The sequence below is a fragment of the Canis lupus genome, chromosome 7 (genome assembly GCF_003254725.2).
Source record: "Canis lupus dingo isolate Sandy chromosome 7, ASM325472v2, whole genome shotgun sequence".
NCBI classification, from domain to species: Eukaryota; Metazoa; Chordata; class Mammalia; order Carnivora; family Canidae; genus Canis; species Canis lupus.
Window position 1 is genome coordinate 54,941,981 of NC_064249.1, and position 17,087 is coordinate 54,959,067.

Consider the following 17,087-nt stretch of genomic DNA (forward strand, 5'->3'; position numbering starts at 1 on the left):
GTAGTTCTCTAAAGTACTTGATGAATAGTAAATCTACTTCTTTGTATTGTAAATAAAACCCAAATCAATTTCTTAGTCTTTCCTTACATGTAGAAAGTTCTCTTGGAGGAAAGTTAGATCACAAATATAGTAATACTGGCTAGTGTGTTGTATGATGGACAGGAGTTAGGTGGTAGGAGACTCATACAGGTCCTTGTTGTGACTTTGCTGTTAATTTTAGAGGTAGAACTTAATCTCTCGGCCTCCACATCCTCAAATGTAAAATTAAGAGTTGCTATGGCCTCAATGTCTGCCCTGAAGTTCAAATGTTGAAATCCTAATGCCCAATGTGATGTATCAGAATTTGGGAACTCTGGGGTTGATTAGGTCATGAGGATGGAGCCCTCATGAATAGGATTAGTGCTTTTATAAAGGAGGCCTGACAAAGCTGCCTAGCCCCTTCTACATGTGAGGATACAGAGAGCAAGTGTTTGCTTCAAACCAGGAAATGGGTCCTCACCAGAATGTGACCATGCTGGTGCCTTGATTTTGTACTTCTCAGCCTGAAGAACTATGAGAAATTAATATCCGTTCTTTATAAGCTACCCAGTCTCTGGTATTTTGTTATAGACGCTTGAATGAACTAACACAGGGGTCTAGGTTAAATAATCTGAAATATCATTTCTGATGCTTAAATCCTATGACTCTAAGACATAATCTATGGCAAATCAAAGTAGGATGCTATCTGAAATAATTATGCCTTATTTATCTCAGGCTCCCAGGTGCCTAACACAGAGCCAGGGAGTATAAGAGATGTCTTATATATTTAAAGAATAAATGAGTGAATGGTCATTATAGGTACAAATGTGGTCTAAGCATCATCAGGACTTTTCACCAGTGGAAGAAAGCCCTTCTGTATGGATACTGATTTTTGCAATTAAAATGAAGCCAGATATTGGTTTTTGCAAATTTTGAGTTTTATTCATGGCAGTTATTATTCTTATACATGATATTTGAATAGCGTGATTTTTAGAAAAATTCAGAACACATTTATGTACTCTTTTAAGGAGGGCTAACAGTGTCATGTCTACAGAAATTTTTTTATTTTGCATTCCAAACAAACTTTTTATAATTAGTTATAAATATTCACTTCATAAATATTCTTAAGGAGAAAAAAAGAAAAGGAGACAGAAATCCTTGCCTTCAAAAGCCCCCAGCACTAGTGGTGATTCTGCATAATGGATAGCCCTAAAATTCTACCAATCGACAGTATTAGACATCATTTCCAAGCTTATGCTCACAACAGTACATGAGGTTTTTGCATAAATAGTCTCAGAACCACAAGGTGCTGTATCTTTTAAACTCTTGTTGAACAGAAATAGTGCTAATTTTAGCATCAGCCTAAACATAAACTTATTTGCCAATGAGAAAAAAAGAAAAAAAGCTATTTATAAGTCTGTAGACTTATAAATAGCTTACTCCTCAGGAAATATTTTAAATGGAAAATTTTAGCATTATCTTACATACATATTCTTCTTCTAGGATTAAATTGGAAAGCTCTTTCAGTGAGGCAGTTTGCTGCAGTGGAAAGATAGGACTTCACACTCTCATCCTGCCACTTAGCAGAAATGTGACATTGGCAAGTTACCTACGCTCTTGAGACCCTAGTTTTCTTATCGGAATAAGGAGAGAAACTATAGCTAATTTGCAAGGATATTATAAAAATTAAATAGGATAATATTTATGGAGCATCTGCTTTGGTGCTTGGCACAGTGGCACTAGATCCCCTCTGTGAGGTCTCCTGTTCCCTAAGGGAGCTTGTAATGCTGGAAGAAGTGCTATGATCTTCACCACCCTAGAAGCACTCAAGCATATCTCAAAATATGACCCTCCACACTTCATTCAAAACCAAAAAAAAGAGGAGACTACTGTGAGCTTGGTACAGGTGATTCAAAGTTAAAGAAAAGACTTGGCATTTATTCTTAATGAAAATTTTAAAGGGAAGACAGATAACGTGGGAAGTGGCATGAGGCTGTGAGAGATTGAGATCCCTTTTCTTTCTATTGTCTATAATTGTTGCTGATCTCCTGGTAATGGCCCAAAGGGCTATGTGAACTCAGAGAAAGACTGATAACCGTTGACCCAGGAGAGGTCATTAATGACTTCACTGAAAGTCATTTGGTAGCAGCAACAGCTGTGATGGATCTTGAAGCATGACCGGGATATTGCCAGTCACTGGAGAGTACCTATGTGCATATGGGTGAGGGGGCTTTGGAGAGGAGTATGAATGGCAGGAGAGTCCAGGCAGAAAAATCAGTGTGAGTAAAAGTAAATGCACAAACAGTATGGTTTAGAAAATGTAGATTAGATGATTCCTATGCTAGCAAAGATCAACTGATGAGGAGCAAAGGTAGGTTCTGAAACTCAAGAGGTCTGTTGTGCCTGTATTATTACCTGCTAAGGAATACACGAGACAGATTTTGTTCTGCAGGTGATGATGCAGCCAGCACTGGCTTTGAGATTGAAGTGGCCCAGGGTAATTAGATCATATTGGCTACTGTTCATTGGGCATCTGCTATGTATCAGGAACTGTGCCTTCTTGTTTTATGGATATTATTTTCTAGTCTTCATGACAAATTATACAAAAGTTTTTAGGTAAGGATCTAAGGCTCAGAGAGGTCAAGTAATTCACTGCTTAAAATTACACATTCTTAAATGGAGCAAATGAAATAAAAGGAGGAATAGGATTTTTAAAATATGAATTTCAGATTAAGCCATTAAAGCATAGGAATAATGAGACTTGAATGTAAATTAGGAAGTTGATTTAGACAGTCATGTTTTGTTTTATTTATTTATTTAAAATATTATTTATTTATTTATTTATTTATTCATGAGAGACACAGAGAGAGAAGCAGAGACACAGGCAGAGGGAGAAGCAGCCTCCCTGTGGAGAGCCTGATGCAGGACTCGATCTCAGGATCCTGGGATCACGACCTGAGCCAAAGGCAGATGCTCAACCACTGAGTCACCCAGGTGCCACTTTTTCTGTTTTTTGTTTTTAAAGATTTTATTTATTTATTTGAGAGAGAGAGTGAGCAAGAGAGAGAACACAAGCAGGGGGACGGCAGAGGCAGAGGGAGAAGCAGACTCCCCACTGAGTAGAGAGCCCTTTGCGGGGGGGGGGGGGGGGGGGGGGGGGGGGGGGGCTTAATCCCAGTATCTAGAGATCATGACCTGAGCTGAATGCAGATGCTTAACTGAATGAGCCACCCAGGAGCCCCTAGATGGTCATGTTTTACAACAAAAGGAGAATAGGAACACTGAAAAGAGGGAATCTGTGGTTCAAAGTGAGGCCATTCAAGAGTAGGGTGATATCTCTTAATAAAGGCATGTTCTGAAATGATATAAGGTTTTTAATAAAAAATGTTGCTTCTGTGTTTTAAAGTTACTTGATAATTATATTACATGAGAGAGAGTGAACACAATAATTAAGTGCACAGGGTCTGAAGCCAGACTGTCTGGATTTGAATTTTTACCCCCAATTTAACTTCAGGCAGATGATTTAATCTCCCTGAGCCCAAGTTTCCTTATCTTTCAAATAAGGAGATATAATACTACCTATGTTATAGAATTGTTTAAGCATGAAATGAAGTGTATGTCTCTCTTCTATTTTTTAAGTATATGTCTATAAGAATAGTGTTTGGCAGAAAAGAAGAATGCAGTAAGCATTAGCTATCATTGCTTTGGGCCTTAGTCTTTATTCAACAACCATTTATTTAGAAATTATCTACAGTGAACCAAGGATTGGGCCAATTTCCAGGAATACTGAGATGGATTACAGATGATTTCTGCCTTTAAACATATTTGATTTTTTCCAATATCATACTTTGTGGTTCAGCAGAAATACTCCTGACTACGTCTTGTTTAAAGCACTTTCCTGAACTACTTGGGCCCCACAAATTTAAAATCTCCATTTACAGTGCTGCTCATCAGTGTAAGGACTAATACCTCCACTCTGCCTACCCTTCCTCCAATATGACATTAAGATCCATTCAGCCCCAGCTATCTTTTGTGGCATGTTTCCCTTGACCCATCAGGCAACATATGAACTTAGTGAGATTAGCTCAGTAGTCCCCTCCTATTTATGTGTACCAAACCCTCAGAAGCTGAGTGTACATACCACTCCCTCAGGAGTCTCTGGCTTGCTACTTCATTAGACTTCTGTGTGAGGTAGTATGTATTATTAATGGATGCATTTCCTTCCCCGAGAGTATTTTTTTAAAATATGACTTTATAAAGCCTCATTTCCCTAAGCTGGAGAGAAATGTTAATTATTAGAATTTTCAGTGCTGTATCAAACCTAAGGAAGGTTCGTTTTGAGAACATCAGTGATTCACTGCATCTTAAACCACACCATAAAGCTATTCATCCCTGTGTGTCTCAATTTTGGGTTACCAAGGGATCTAAGTAATTCTGCTTGTTTTTTTTTTTTTTTTTTTTTTTTTTTTTGTTTTTTTTTTTGTTTTTTTTTTGTAATTCTGCTTGTGATGGCATTTTCACCTTGTCTGAAAGGATTCTCAATTAGGCATTGCAGATTTAACATTAACATTGTTTGAATAGACGAAAACTGTTGAGAGGAGGGACACCGTGTCCTCTTGAATGTATACACAATGCATTATAATGGACAGATGAACAGTCACGATAACCTCTGAGAAAAGATTGAAAGGGAAAATGTCTACATAAATAAATGAGAACGAAATGAAAAAAGCAAAGGTACTCGCATCTAAAATAACCAAGTGATTTTATGAAAAGCTATTTGAATATAGCAAGGAAGCCCTCAGTGGGATCATTGAGACAGTGGTGAATTGTTTACCTGCCCAGAAGAGACAGACACAAAGTGGCATCTGATCACTTAGCTTTCTAATAGAGCCCATATTTATTAAAGGAAATGTGAGCAGATCAGATCATAGGGCATCTTCAAGCAGCAAACAACTGTTACTGAAAGAGAGAGGTCAGATCCATAATCAGACAGATCTGAAGCTCCGGACTGAAATGTGAATGCAGAAATGGGAATGAGTCCCTATGAAGCAGTTCTTATCTGTACTCTGTGAAATGTATTTAAAAAGTAACAATCATATTTGGTACATATCTGAGACTTTAGAAAAGATTTTATTTATTCATTTTTGAGAGAGAGAGAGAAAGAAAGAGAGAGAATGGGCAGGGGGGAGGGGCAGAAGCAGACTCTGATGAGGAGAGAGCCGGATGCAGTGCTCCATCCTGGGACCCAGGGATCATGACCTGAGTCAAAGGCAGCCGCTTAACTGACTGAGCCGCCCAATGCCCCCATATCTGAGAATTTAAAAATCTTCCTATTAACTTGATATACAAAATAAGAATATGACAATGATTTTGTTAACAGCAACAAATTAATGCTAATGCTTCTACACACAGCTTAGAATATAGCCTTAAATATATTATATATATTAAATTTTTTCTGGTGTAGAAAAATCAAACTTTACATTTAACCTGAAATGCATATCCTGAGAATCATTCTCATAGGAAGACACAAGTAATCCCTGTTCACTTCTTTTTGTCTAATAGTTTTGGGAGAAATTAATGAAGGACTGTTTGGCCAATGAGAATGTAATCAAGAAAAGAGAAAACACCCTAAGTATTTAAAACAAATGGAATTTAATCTAGAGAAACAGTTGCAGGGATGATGGAAGAATTGAGAGTTAAGCAGGGGATCAACTCCGAGATCAACAGCAGCAGGAAGCCAAAGGCATGACCACCCACACATCTAACGGGAGAAAGGGAAGAGGTGATATTACTGGAGCTCAGAGTTCAAGGTTACTGATGGAAAGTGGGAACAATGAGGTGAGTCTTGGGGGCAGAGGTGGAAATATAGTCCAGAGGGGTCAGTCCCCATGGAACCAGTAGAGTAGGAGCAGAGCAAGGAACAGATAAGAAGGTAAACACTGGCACAGACCAGCAGAACTGGAAAATAGAGTTAAGTAAATATGCTTCTCATCTTCATTTTCTCCTCCAGAAAATGAAGGGCAAATTGAAAATGAAGGGCAATTTGCCCTAGAAAACTAGGGCAAATTGATTTACTGATATTTTTTAAGGGCTCTAAGTTTAGCGCCTGTAACTGTGTTCACCAAACATCTTGTAAATAGATGAAATCACCATTTTAGTTCCACATACAATCTCAATAAACCAAATTTACACACCCCAAAGATTATGAGGGAATGAGCATCTTCACTTTGAAGTTAATAAAAAGTATAAAGGAAGCATTGGCGTCTTCTGCATTAGATGTAGAAAGTGGTCAGTGCTGTGTCAGTTGCATTGTTTTATTCAGAATTGTGAACAGAGGTTTATTCTGATGGAAATCATCATTCTTCAAAGTAGATAATAAAACCACACTTTGAAAACTGGACTCAAGAGGAGGGGGGAAAGCCACACAATTTCCTGCACAAGACCACTCAATTTCCTCCATACCTTTCTATTCTGCTGAGGAATGACAATGGCATATTGCGAACGAACAGTAAAGCACCAATTTGCAGGCTTATGTCTTTTGTAGCATGGAAGGGTAATTATGGATGATGAGGTAAAAAATATTTATCCATTATGGCCAAGCAAAACAAAGCTTGATGTGTGTGAGCATATGTGTGTGCTTAATCATACATGGCAGTTTAAAAACTACACCTAACCTAAACCATGTCCTACTTTAAGCAGTATAAAATCTCGCCATGGGCAGCCTTTGAAATGTTAGCCTTGTGTGGCACACATAGACTTGTTAATGATTAAACTGTCATTACCACCATCAAATTTTCCTCCAGTTTATGCCATGAAAACATAGTTTTGTCTCATTCTGGCTTATTACTCTGATGCTAAATACTTTTATATATTTAAAAAATTAGATGACCTTTAGAATAGAATGAAGTACTATGGCATTTGCTTAATAGAAACGAGGAAGAATGTCAGGGTGTCTGTATGTCATACCTCATACTCCAGGTGATTTGACACAACAACAAAATCACAAAAGGCACGTAAAAACGAAGTCTTTCACTGTGTGGCACCCCCACTAGAAGTACAGAACATCGATAACATTTAACCCCATTTTCTTTTCATGCAAAGCAGAGAAGCACTTTGAAGAGGAAATAGGGCAAAGTCCATCTTAAATTCTTTGTTTTAGATACACTCACCTAAAATTCAATGAAGAAACAGCATGAACTTTCCAAAACCATCTATGTTCTCTTCTTTGAAATGGCAGTTAACTATGGCATTTAGAGGCTTCCCAAGCACTTCATCCAGGGATAGGTAAATTTTATTTATCTGCAATGAGAAAGTATACTTTTATTTAGCTAAGCAACTTACACTTACACGTTTATTACAGAAATAGGAAGCCAAAATGGGCAGATCGAGAACATATGGTATATTACAAATCCCCCCATATACTAATAATCCCTTTAGTTGAATTTCTAATATTCAACTAAAAGCCTTCATTTTCATTTACTATAAGAAATGTTTATAAAAATGGATGTTTGTGCCAGAAACCACTGTATGGGTGAGTATGGTGAGGCCCAGGCAGGTGAGGTGACTGTCCAAGATTAAGCACCTGGTTGGTAACAGACAGTGGCCTTGAACCTTGGGCTCCTGACATACCTCTTTATTTTTAGTTGATTAAAAACCCAGAAATGGGAAAATATGGAATCTCCTGTGTTTTCCAAGTAGGTAATTTTCTGGAATATTGTGTTACCATAATTTCTACCAAAGCCAAGGAAATTACAGCTGAGGTTAGAGTTAGGTTAGACCAGCATTTCCTCTAATGATTTAAGCCTGAGCAATCATAGGTAGATATCCTACAAGAGCAGACTACCCCAGAGACAACCTGACATTATTCAATGATTTGTATGATTTATGATGTTATGTAGTAATAACATAAATAATAAATAGTTTGTAAAATTGCCTGTTAATGTTTCTTAACAAAGCTGAATGATTTTCTAATCTTTTGCCTTCTCGGAAAACTCACAGATAAGAAGTGGAAGAGAGAGGTTCTAGTTGGCACTTTCCAGCAGATTCCCCAGTGGTGACCCAGGCATTCACTCACTATCTGCCATTGCTAGTCTTTCCTACCAATCTTTCTCATCCTTCCCTTGCCTCTTCCCCTCCTTACCAACACACAGACTGGATGTTACACCTTAAGTGCTGGAGAGCCTGTAGCAGCAGGGAGCTGAAGCTCGGGAAATCCCATGTTAAAGATGAAGGAAAACAATGGGAAGGGATCATAGAAAATAAAGGGGAGAAGGGGTCTGATGGCTGCAGGGGTAGAAAAGGAAGGTATGGGAGCCCAGCTCTACACCCCGGATGGGAGAAAGGTGCCATCTTGTCTCCAGCTCCACACCTCCACTTCCCCTGACCACTGACTTCTTCAACCCTGGTTATCGAAAAGAATTACAGTAACTATTTTAGCTCTCGTGGCTTCTGGCAACCTGTGATTTTAGGTTCCTAGGGAAAGTTCTATACAATAACTCCCTCTTGCTCTAAATCAAGTTTTTAGATATGTTCATTATTGTAGGAGATTTATTTCACAGGAGATAAAGACATTTTCACTACATAATTAACCCTTGTTCTGTGTCACCTTAGAACCCAGCTATCTTTCCCCATACTTAGATTCCAGGTACATACATGTATTTGGTATTCTTTGAATTAAATGTATTATTACAACAGTAGTACTTTCTTTTTTTTTAAAGATTTTTAAAAAATTTATTTATGAGAAACACACACACACACACACACACAGAGAGAGAGAGAGAGAGAGAGAGAGAGAGAGAGAGAGGCAGAGACACAGGCAGAGGGAGAAGCAGGCTCCATGCAGGGAGCCCGACGTGAGACTCGATCCCGGGTCTCCAGGATCATGCCCTGGGCTGAAGGTGGCGCTAAACTGCTGAGCCACCCAGGCTGCCCACAACAGTAGTACTTTCAAACAATTTTTGTTTTCTTAAAGTACATGCTCCTTTTTTTTCTTTTCAAATTGAGAGTTCAGGTAAATTAGAGCTATGCATCTGGGAATAAGTTGTATCTTAAAAATATTCTCTCTTCCTCATGAATGCAGCTCTCTGAGCCCCCACATTAGGAAATAAAATGGAAATATTACACAATCTTATATATTTCTATATAAGACTATATCATGTATATTACACACATAGAGAAATTGACATCTAGCTGTATCTGCAATAGTCACTCAAGAAATCCTTTGGTTTTGGCTTGGGGACCTCTTAGGATCATGCTGCTGGTGTTTGCTCTTCTACCTGGCAATTTGGGGAAAAATGTTTTGCATTTTTGTCTTTTTTCTAGGTTCCTGGGTTACCTCAGACTGTAAGAGACAATGAGGGAGACGATGTTCAGATGGAGATGCTGTGTTAAAGTAACCCATGGGTTGGCTCAGGTTGCATGACTTGACTAGATCTATGACTTCAATAAAAGTTGCAACCTGAGTGATACCTTGATTGTAAGCTAGCTTCCATGTTTGCTATTCCTTCTCCACCAACAGTGGCCCTTATTCAGCTTGTATGTCACAGGCAGTGATCAAAAGCAGATGTCGAATCTGGAAGTAGCTCTCTCCCTACCCAGCCTGGATTCTCTGCCCTGTGACTACTCCAGAGTACACAGAGCTGAGTTTCTAGAATTCTTTCTACTCTGAGCCGCAGGGTGATAGTCTCCCAAAGTGCCACTGAATTAAAGGCATCCATCCTACTCTCTCCTCTTGCTGTAGCCCACTGGACACTGGCAAAGCAAAAGTCTCACATGAACTCTGAGTGGGAATAAAAAACAATACCTTCCTCTCTTCAAAGTCTTATTTAAATTCTACATCAGCTACAAAATTCTTGTTTGAATGACTTGTGACTAGAAATTAAAATTTAACATCATGAGATAAAATTAAATACTGTCTCTTTTTTTCCAGCTCCCTGAAAAGCTCCCAGCCACTGTCTGATTGGAGGTAGGAGTCAATATCTTACCACAAGAGAAAGGAATATTTTGGTCATTGGGGGTACTCTGTTTTAGATATGGTTGGGTAGATGTGGCAGGAGGCAGATTTTTTGCTTAATAAAATAAACTCCTCAAAACAGAGCACACAAAAATAGAATGGGTCACCTAAGAAAAGAGTAATTTTCAAACTAATGGTATCAATCTAACTGAGGCTCAATAATCACTTGTGGTGGTGGGATTTGGTCAAGGGCATGTATTCATTACACAAGGGTGGCATGAGTGGGCACTCCCAACTGAGATTAAATAGAAGCTAGCCTGATATTAGACTGGACTGGAGTTAATAATCACATTTTGTCCATAATTATGCCCTTACTGATCTTCCCACCTAAAATAGTACTCCTTTCTCATTCTCTACTGCTCATTCTGATATATTCTCCTACATGGCACTTCCATTATTTCTTTATTCATTCTTTGTCACTTCACATTAGAATATAAGCTCCACAAAGGCAGTAATTTTGTTCATTACTATATCCCTGCTGCTCAGAACACTGCCTGACACATAGTAGGCCTTCAGTACTATTTAATGCATGAATAATACATACAAATTTACATATCTCTTTTCTTATAAATATTTGATCCAATTTCCTCTTTCTTACTTCTATCAGTTTTCACCATGCTGGAAACAATTTCATCACAGTTGGAAGAATTCAAAGGTTGGGACATATGGGCGGCTCAGTAGTTGAGCGTCTGCTGTTGGCTCAGGTCATGATCCCGGGGTCCTGGGATCAAGTCCTATATCACGCTCCCCGCAGGGAGTCTGCTTCCCCTCTGCGTATGTTTCTGCCTCTCTCTCTCTGTCTCTCTCTCTCATGAATAAATAAATAAAATCTTAAAGAAAAAAGAATTCAAAGGCCTTTATTCACATTGAAAAAGTAAAGAACCCTAGTAAGTATTTTATCTACTTTCATAGTTACGTAGGAAAAAGATAGTCTACAAGTTCAAAGGCAGATTGAGGATGGTGCTCTCCAATATTTATTTGGTAGTCTTTTCTTTTTTAGTTATGTTTGGGAGACTACAGTGCTAGGAGTCTAACCTACTAGATATCAGAGGCTAGGATAGAGCCCACTTTCAGATCACTTTTAAGTCATAGGGGGTCTTCTGTAGTATGAGAAGCAGCTGCAGGTGATGATGACCATGGACTTATAGAGGGTGCTCCAGGGAAATGCAAAGATGGAGAGCCATACTGCATTCAGAAACATATGACACTTGGTCTTTTCTGGTGTTTGACATTGCCAGTTGGCTTAAATTGTAGGGGCCACTAAAAGTTTTTGGCAGAGAATGATGAAAGACTCTTGAGAAATAATATCTAGTTGTCCAAATAATTTCTCAACAACTGAAACAGGTTCTGTTTTGTTTCTGGGTGACTCTTTGTTGTCACATTCACAAATACTAGGTTCCCATGCCAGTGCTGAGGCTGAGCTTAGGGTTCTGGCCACCCCTCTTCTGCAGACACAGCATCAACCAGATCCTCAACAACAAAGAAGATGCTGTAAGGGGAAGGAAAACAATTCTGAAAGGTGCAGCATCTTCTGGTGTTGTAGAAAGAGGACTGAACTATGATCAGAAGTTGGGGTTTTATTTTTATCTCTATACTAACTATTGGGCAAGTCATTTACTGTTAACTGGGTTTCAGTGTTCTCATAGTAAACTGAGTATTGGTCTAGACCAATGGTGCTCAATCCCAGGGTGACCTTGGACCACCCCAGGACATTTGGTAATGTCTGGAGGTATCTTTGTTGTGGAGGGAAAGTAGATGCAACTGACATCTAGGAGGTAGAGGCCATGGATGCCACTGAACATCCTATAAAGTAAAGGACAGCCTCAACAACAACAAAATAATTATCCAGTCCAAATGATAGTAGTGCCATTTAGAACCATCCAGACCCTGGTCTAGATGGTTAAAGTCCCTCTCAGTTCCCAAGATCATTCTGTAAGTTTGTCACTGGTCCCATCCAGACCTCTGAAGTTGCCCCAGGTAAGCCTAATTCCCCTTCTGAAGCTTCCTTCAACTCTATAAACCACATTGAACTCCTTCCTACACCTCCCAGCTCTGTTCTTAGATGCCCTCCACCCCCAGACCTTGATGTTTCACACCAGCCTTTGAGTTCATTCCTTATAGCTCACATGACCATGTAAAACTTCCAGGGATTTTCTTATCTCTCTGTAAGAACATAAGCAGCCTGAGGCCAAGGGCTGTCTTGTTTATTTCCTCCTCATCTTTAACCTGTCATCTTTCATGATGAATAATTCTTTTTGTTAAATGTTTGTTTGAGGAAATGACTGGTGGTGTAACAATTAGCAAACAGGAAGCTCAGCATTATCTTACTTGGTTCCTACACGGGTTTGTGGTATACACTTACTCAGATCATATACTTACCAGCTTACGAATGTCAATGTGCCTTAGGAATCGGCACTAAGATGGATGTGGGATAGTGATCCTTGGACTAGTTTGAGAATCACCCCAAACACAATGATAGTAGGTCAGAGTCAGAGAGAACACTGTTGGGAAAGAGGCCTTTCTGGATGCTTTGTAGCTGGAGAGAGGATAGTGCTCAGGGACACTTGGGCACCCTCCCTATTCTAAGGATTTGTTCTTGTTGACACAAGAGTTCAGCTGGAGAACCAGTCAGGTCTTGGCTGTTTGTACATATTTCCTATTAAGGGCATAATAGAACGTTGCTTCAAGCTCTTAGGATAAAGAGGCTGTGGCACTGGGACAGTTTAGCTGTTCAGACCCAGTGTGGCTCCATCACAGAAGGGCAAGATCATGCAGCCTGGTGGACTCCTCCCACCAGGGATTCTAGGTCCCAAAGGAAACCCTATTGAGACTGGCTGCATTTGTCCCTATGAAGGTTTTAAGTCTGTCCAAATAAGGAAATTATCTAATTTCAGAGGGAGTCACATGCCTGTCATTTCCATCCCTCAGATTACAGCCTAATATGGCAGACACATGGGCTACCTTCACAATTTAAAAATGCACAGGTACCTATGCAGGGAAAGTAGAGTCCCTGCCATGCTGTTGCTTCTCAGTTACCTTCATTCTTATTCCCTGTAACATGTCAGAAGACCTCGAGAGAATGTTTGAGCAACTGTAAGACAGCAAGCAGCAGGGTGTTCAGTTTCCCTCCCAATATTTCACCACTAGACAAGGATAAAACATCATACTTCATCACTCAGGCTAGAGTAAGATACAGCAGAGAGAACCACAACATTTGGACAAAATAGCTGTCAGAAGGAATGGACATATACATTCAGCAGTGAATGCAGAATTTTTTACACTGTAAAGCCAGAGGCCTGCCAACATTCAGGAACTCTTAAGGAAAAACTATGGTGACTTGCCTGTCAACATCAGTTCAGCTGGCTATTCAGTCAACTGTTTTAAAGGTGCTCAGAAGGAAGAAGGTGGCTTATAAAGAATTTCTCAGTTTTGTTTTATGTGTGGATTTTTTTTCCAGAGGGAATGCCTTTGTGTTTCTTTCCATTATATCTTACTGTAAGGATAAGGCAGTTGTTTACCAGATATTTGGCTTTTAAAAAGACATCCCCTGCCTTGTATGTTTAATGACTTGCACTGCACCTGGCCTATGCTCCTCAAAGAGGGGTTCAATCATTAAGAACTCACTTGTGGGCCACAGATACTAAATAAGAATAAATAAGAAATATAAAAACGATTAGGGGATCCCTGGGTGGCGCAGCGGTTTAGCGCCTGCCTTTGGCCCAGAGCGCGATCCTGGAGACCCGGGATCGAATCCCACGTCAGGCTCCCGGGATGGAGCCTGCTTCTCCCTCTGCCTGTGTCTCTGCTTCTCTCTCTCTGTCTATCATAAATAAATAAATAAATCTTTAAAAAAAATAAAAACGATTAGCAATATGCTGGTATTTATGAACAAACAAGTTTGATAAAAATGGATCAAGAGATGAGGCTGGAAACTTACAAAATTATTTTGGTAATCAAAGTAACTTTCTTTTTAGGAAATGTGGAGAATATAGTACATTATGGAGAAAGTTAATGTCACCCACATTACACTTTCTGGAAGCAATCCCTGTAAAGAAGATTTTATACATTTACTTCCAATTTTATATATATATATATATATATATATATATATATATATATATACACACACACACATATATGTATTTACATACACATATATACACACACATAATTTTTAATGAAATTGATGGATTATAAACTATAATTTTGTTTAAAGTTTTTTGTTTGTTTTCCTTTTTGTATTCTATTATTAGTGATCTATACATATTCAGCATAAATACTCCCCCTACTTTAAAAAAAAGATTTATTTATTTAGGGGCACCTGGGTGGCTCAATTGGTTAAGTGTCTGCCTTTGGCTCAGGTCATGATCCTACAGTCCTGGGATCCAGCCCCACATTGGGCTCCCCACTCAGCAGGGAGAAGGAGAGAAAAAATCTCTAAGTAGACTCTGCACTGTGTGTGGAGCCCAACGTAGGGCTCAATCTCATGACCCTGAGATCCTGATCTGAGCCAAAATCAAGAGTCAGATACTTAATATGCTGGGCCAGCCGATACTTCCCCTTTTTTTGGCTATGAGATTATTTCATCAAGCTTACTAATTAAAGGATATGACATATATGAAGATATGGGACATCTGTAGTCACTAAATGATTCTTTAGTCTCTTCCAGCACTTGGACACACTCACATTTACACCAACCACATTTCTGCTACATTTCAGGGTAAGGCAGTAGATCATCCTAAGTAGTGCTTATTTTGTTATGGAAACCTCTGTTGCACAAAGCCCATGTTCCACAATATCAGATAAAGAGAAGTCATTTTCCAAGAATACAGGTTTAAAGAGAGTGATTATCTCATATTTTACCTTTTTAAAACCAATGAATGTCTTCTTTACTTAGACAAACAATCATTAAACTTAACTATCTCCAGTTTTCCTAGATGAAAACCTCATTTTATGAATTAAGTAGAACATGCAACTAAAACAGAGTATAGGCAACAAGCACTCCATAGTGATGACCTCATTAAACCTTTAAACTCTCCATGTTGAAATTAATTCCAAGTAGGGCATAAATATTAACATATTTTTTGCTGCCCAGGAAAAAAATATTTACCCAAGATCTGTCTTTTGTCTCTTGCATCACAGTGTACCTGCCAATTTGGTCAAAAGAGAATTAAATTGAACTTGGAGAGTTGAATCAAAATGTGCCAAAGATGAATTCAATTAATTTCTAAGAAGATAACTTTTAATTAGCCACATGCAGGTATAGATTCTACTGGAATCTTCCCAAGAATACGTGACCAACAGTGTCTCACTCAGATTTTGTGTTCCTTCATTTGTTAAAGCACTGCACAATTCTAAGAGATTAATGATACAATGTGATCTGATGTAAATGTGCCTGTTTGATTTTACCATGATGTTAAAGATCAAAACAAATAGAAAAGAAGGAAGGGAGGGAGGGAGGAAGGGAGGGAGAGAGGGAGGGAGGGAGGGAGGGAGGGAGGGAGGAAGGAAGGAAGGAAGGAAGGAAGGAAGGAAGGAAGGAGAACGAAAGAAAGAAAGAAAGAAGGAAAGAAGTTGTGAAACTGGATAGAAGGGGAAAAAAACCCAAAATTAAGGAAAGATTTTCTAGGACCTTAGCCAGTTACCTTAGTGACCTTAAAAAAGGAGGGCCTGGGTGGGGGCATCAATGTTTGTATGCAGAGTACCAAACCTCCCACAAATAGCCTGAATTAATTTTTTGTATTAAGCACATGGAATTCCACATTTTAAAAACATATCACTCTTCTCTAATATGCACAAAACCTAACATAAAGCTCACCCTTATAAAACAATAGGTATGCAAATGCAGAGTTATTTGGATGCAATTCCAGTGACAAACTCACTCGCAGGAAAACTAGATTCTTATTTATTTATTTATTTGCTTGTAATATTTCTTGTACATCTTGTTTCCCCAGAAACAAATATTTATGTGAATAATCTGGATGGGTCTTTTCATAGACAAAGAAATACATTTTTTTTTCTGGAAATCATAAAGAGAGAGAAAGATCTGATTCTGGGAATGAATGTTCAGGCTTTGTCCTTCAGTGATTATTTCTTCCTTGACTGATGGTCTTGAATATGCCATATGCTTAGTGGCCACCTGAGGGCTACTGAGAACCTGACTCACTATTTTCATCTGACTTAGAAGGGATGAATAGCTTCTGTAAAAATGAAGATAAAAGATATAGCATTTAATTCGATATGAGTAAAGTGCCATGCCACTTTGAAGTGTAAAAAAAAAAAAAAAAGGATACTCCACATCACAGTTTCTCATTTTGTTTTGAAAACCCCAAGAGCTTTTGTTTATATGTGTTAGATCTATCAATATTTACCTATTAGAAATTGACTTAATATTCATTTATTAAAAAAAAGAATATTCATTTATTGACTTAAAGATATTTATTTATAGGGGATCCCTGGGTGGTTCAGTGGTTTAGTGCCTGCCTTCAGCCCAGGGCATGATCCTGGAGTCCCGGGATCAAGTCCCGCATCAGGCTCCCTGCATGGAGCCTGCTTCTCCCTCTGCCGATGTCTCTGCCTCTCTCTCTCAGTCTGTGTCTCTCATGAATTAATAAATAAATATCTTTTTAAAAAAAGATATTTATTTATAACTTTATTTACATAACAATGATAAACCTATTAGATATAACAAGTAACACCTATTTTTAATAAAATAGTAATATTTTCCAAACAAAAAATATAGTGAGAAGTATGGCATGGTTTTATATTTCAGAAAATCTCTTTGATGTTTGGCTGAAAGAAGATAGCAGAAACCTGCCTCTGTATTTAACCTATGGCAATAAGTTGTTTTGGTTGAAGAACATGAAGAAACTCCAAAATTACAGATACACAGCTTGCAAAAGTAGTATTTGATAGTTTTTCAGATGACTGTGGATATTTTTCTTTGATATGACACTGAAACTCAGCGAGCAGTTGTTTCTTAAAGGTGGGTTGCAGTGTGGAAACTGAGCCATATCAGTGAACCTTGCATAATTCATGACATTAACATTCATTATCT

At 38.5% G+C, this 17,087-nt stretch overlaps 1 protein-coding gene across 39 annotated transcripts in view; it reads right to left on the reverse strand.

Moving 5' to 3' along the window:
- Positions 1-17,087, reverse strand: part of DTNA (dystrobrevin alpha) — a 371,751-nt gene that overhangs the window by 195,235 nt on the left and 159,429 nt on the right. For all 39 annotated transcript variants that reach the window (XM_049112772.1, XM_049112768.1, XM_049112758.1 and 36 more), the window contains one exon: positions 7,188-7,317. The gene's annotated coding sequence lies outside the window, so the exon portion shown is untranslated. The remainder of the gene's footprint in view (positions 1-7,187; positions 7,318-17,087) is intronic.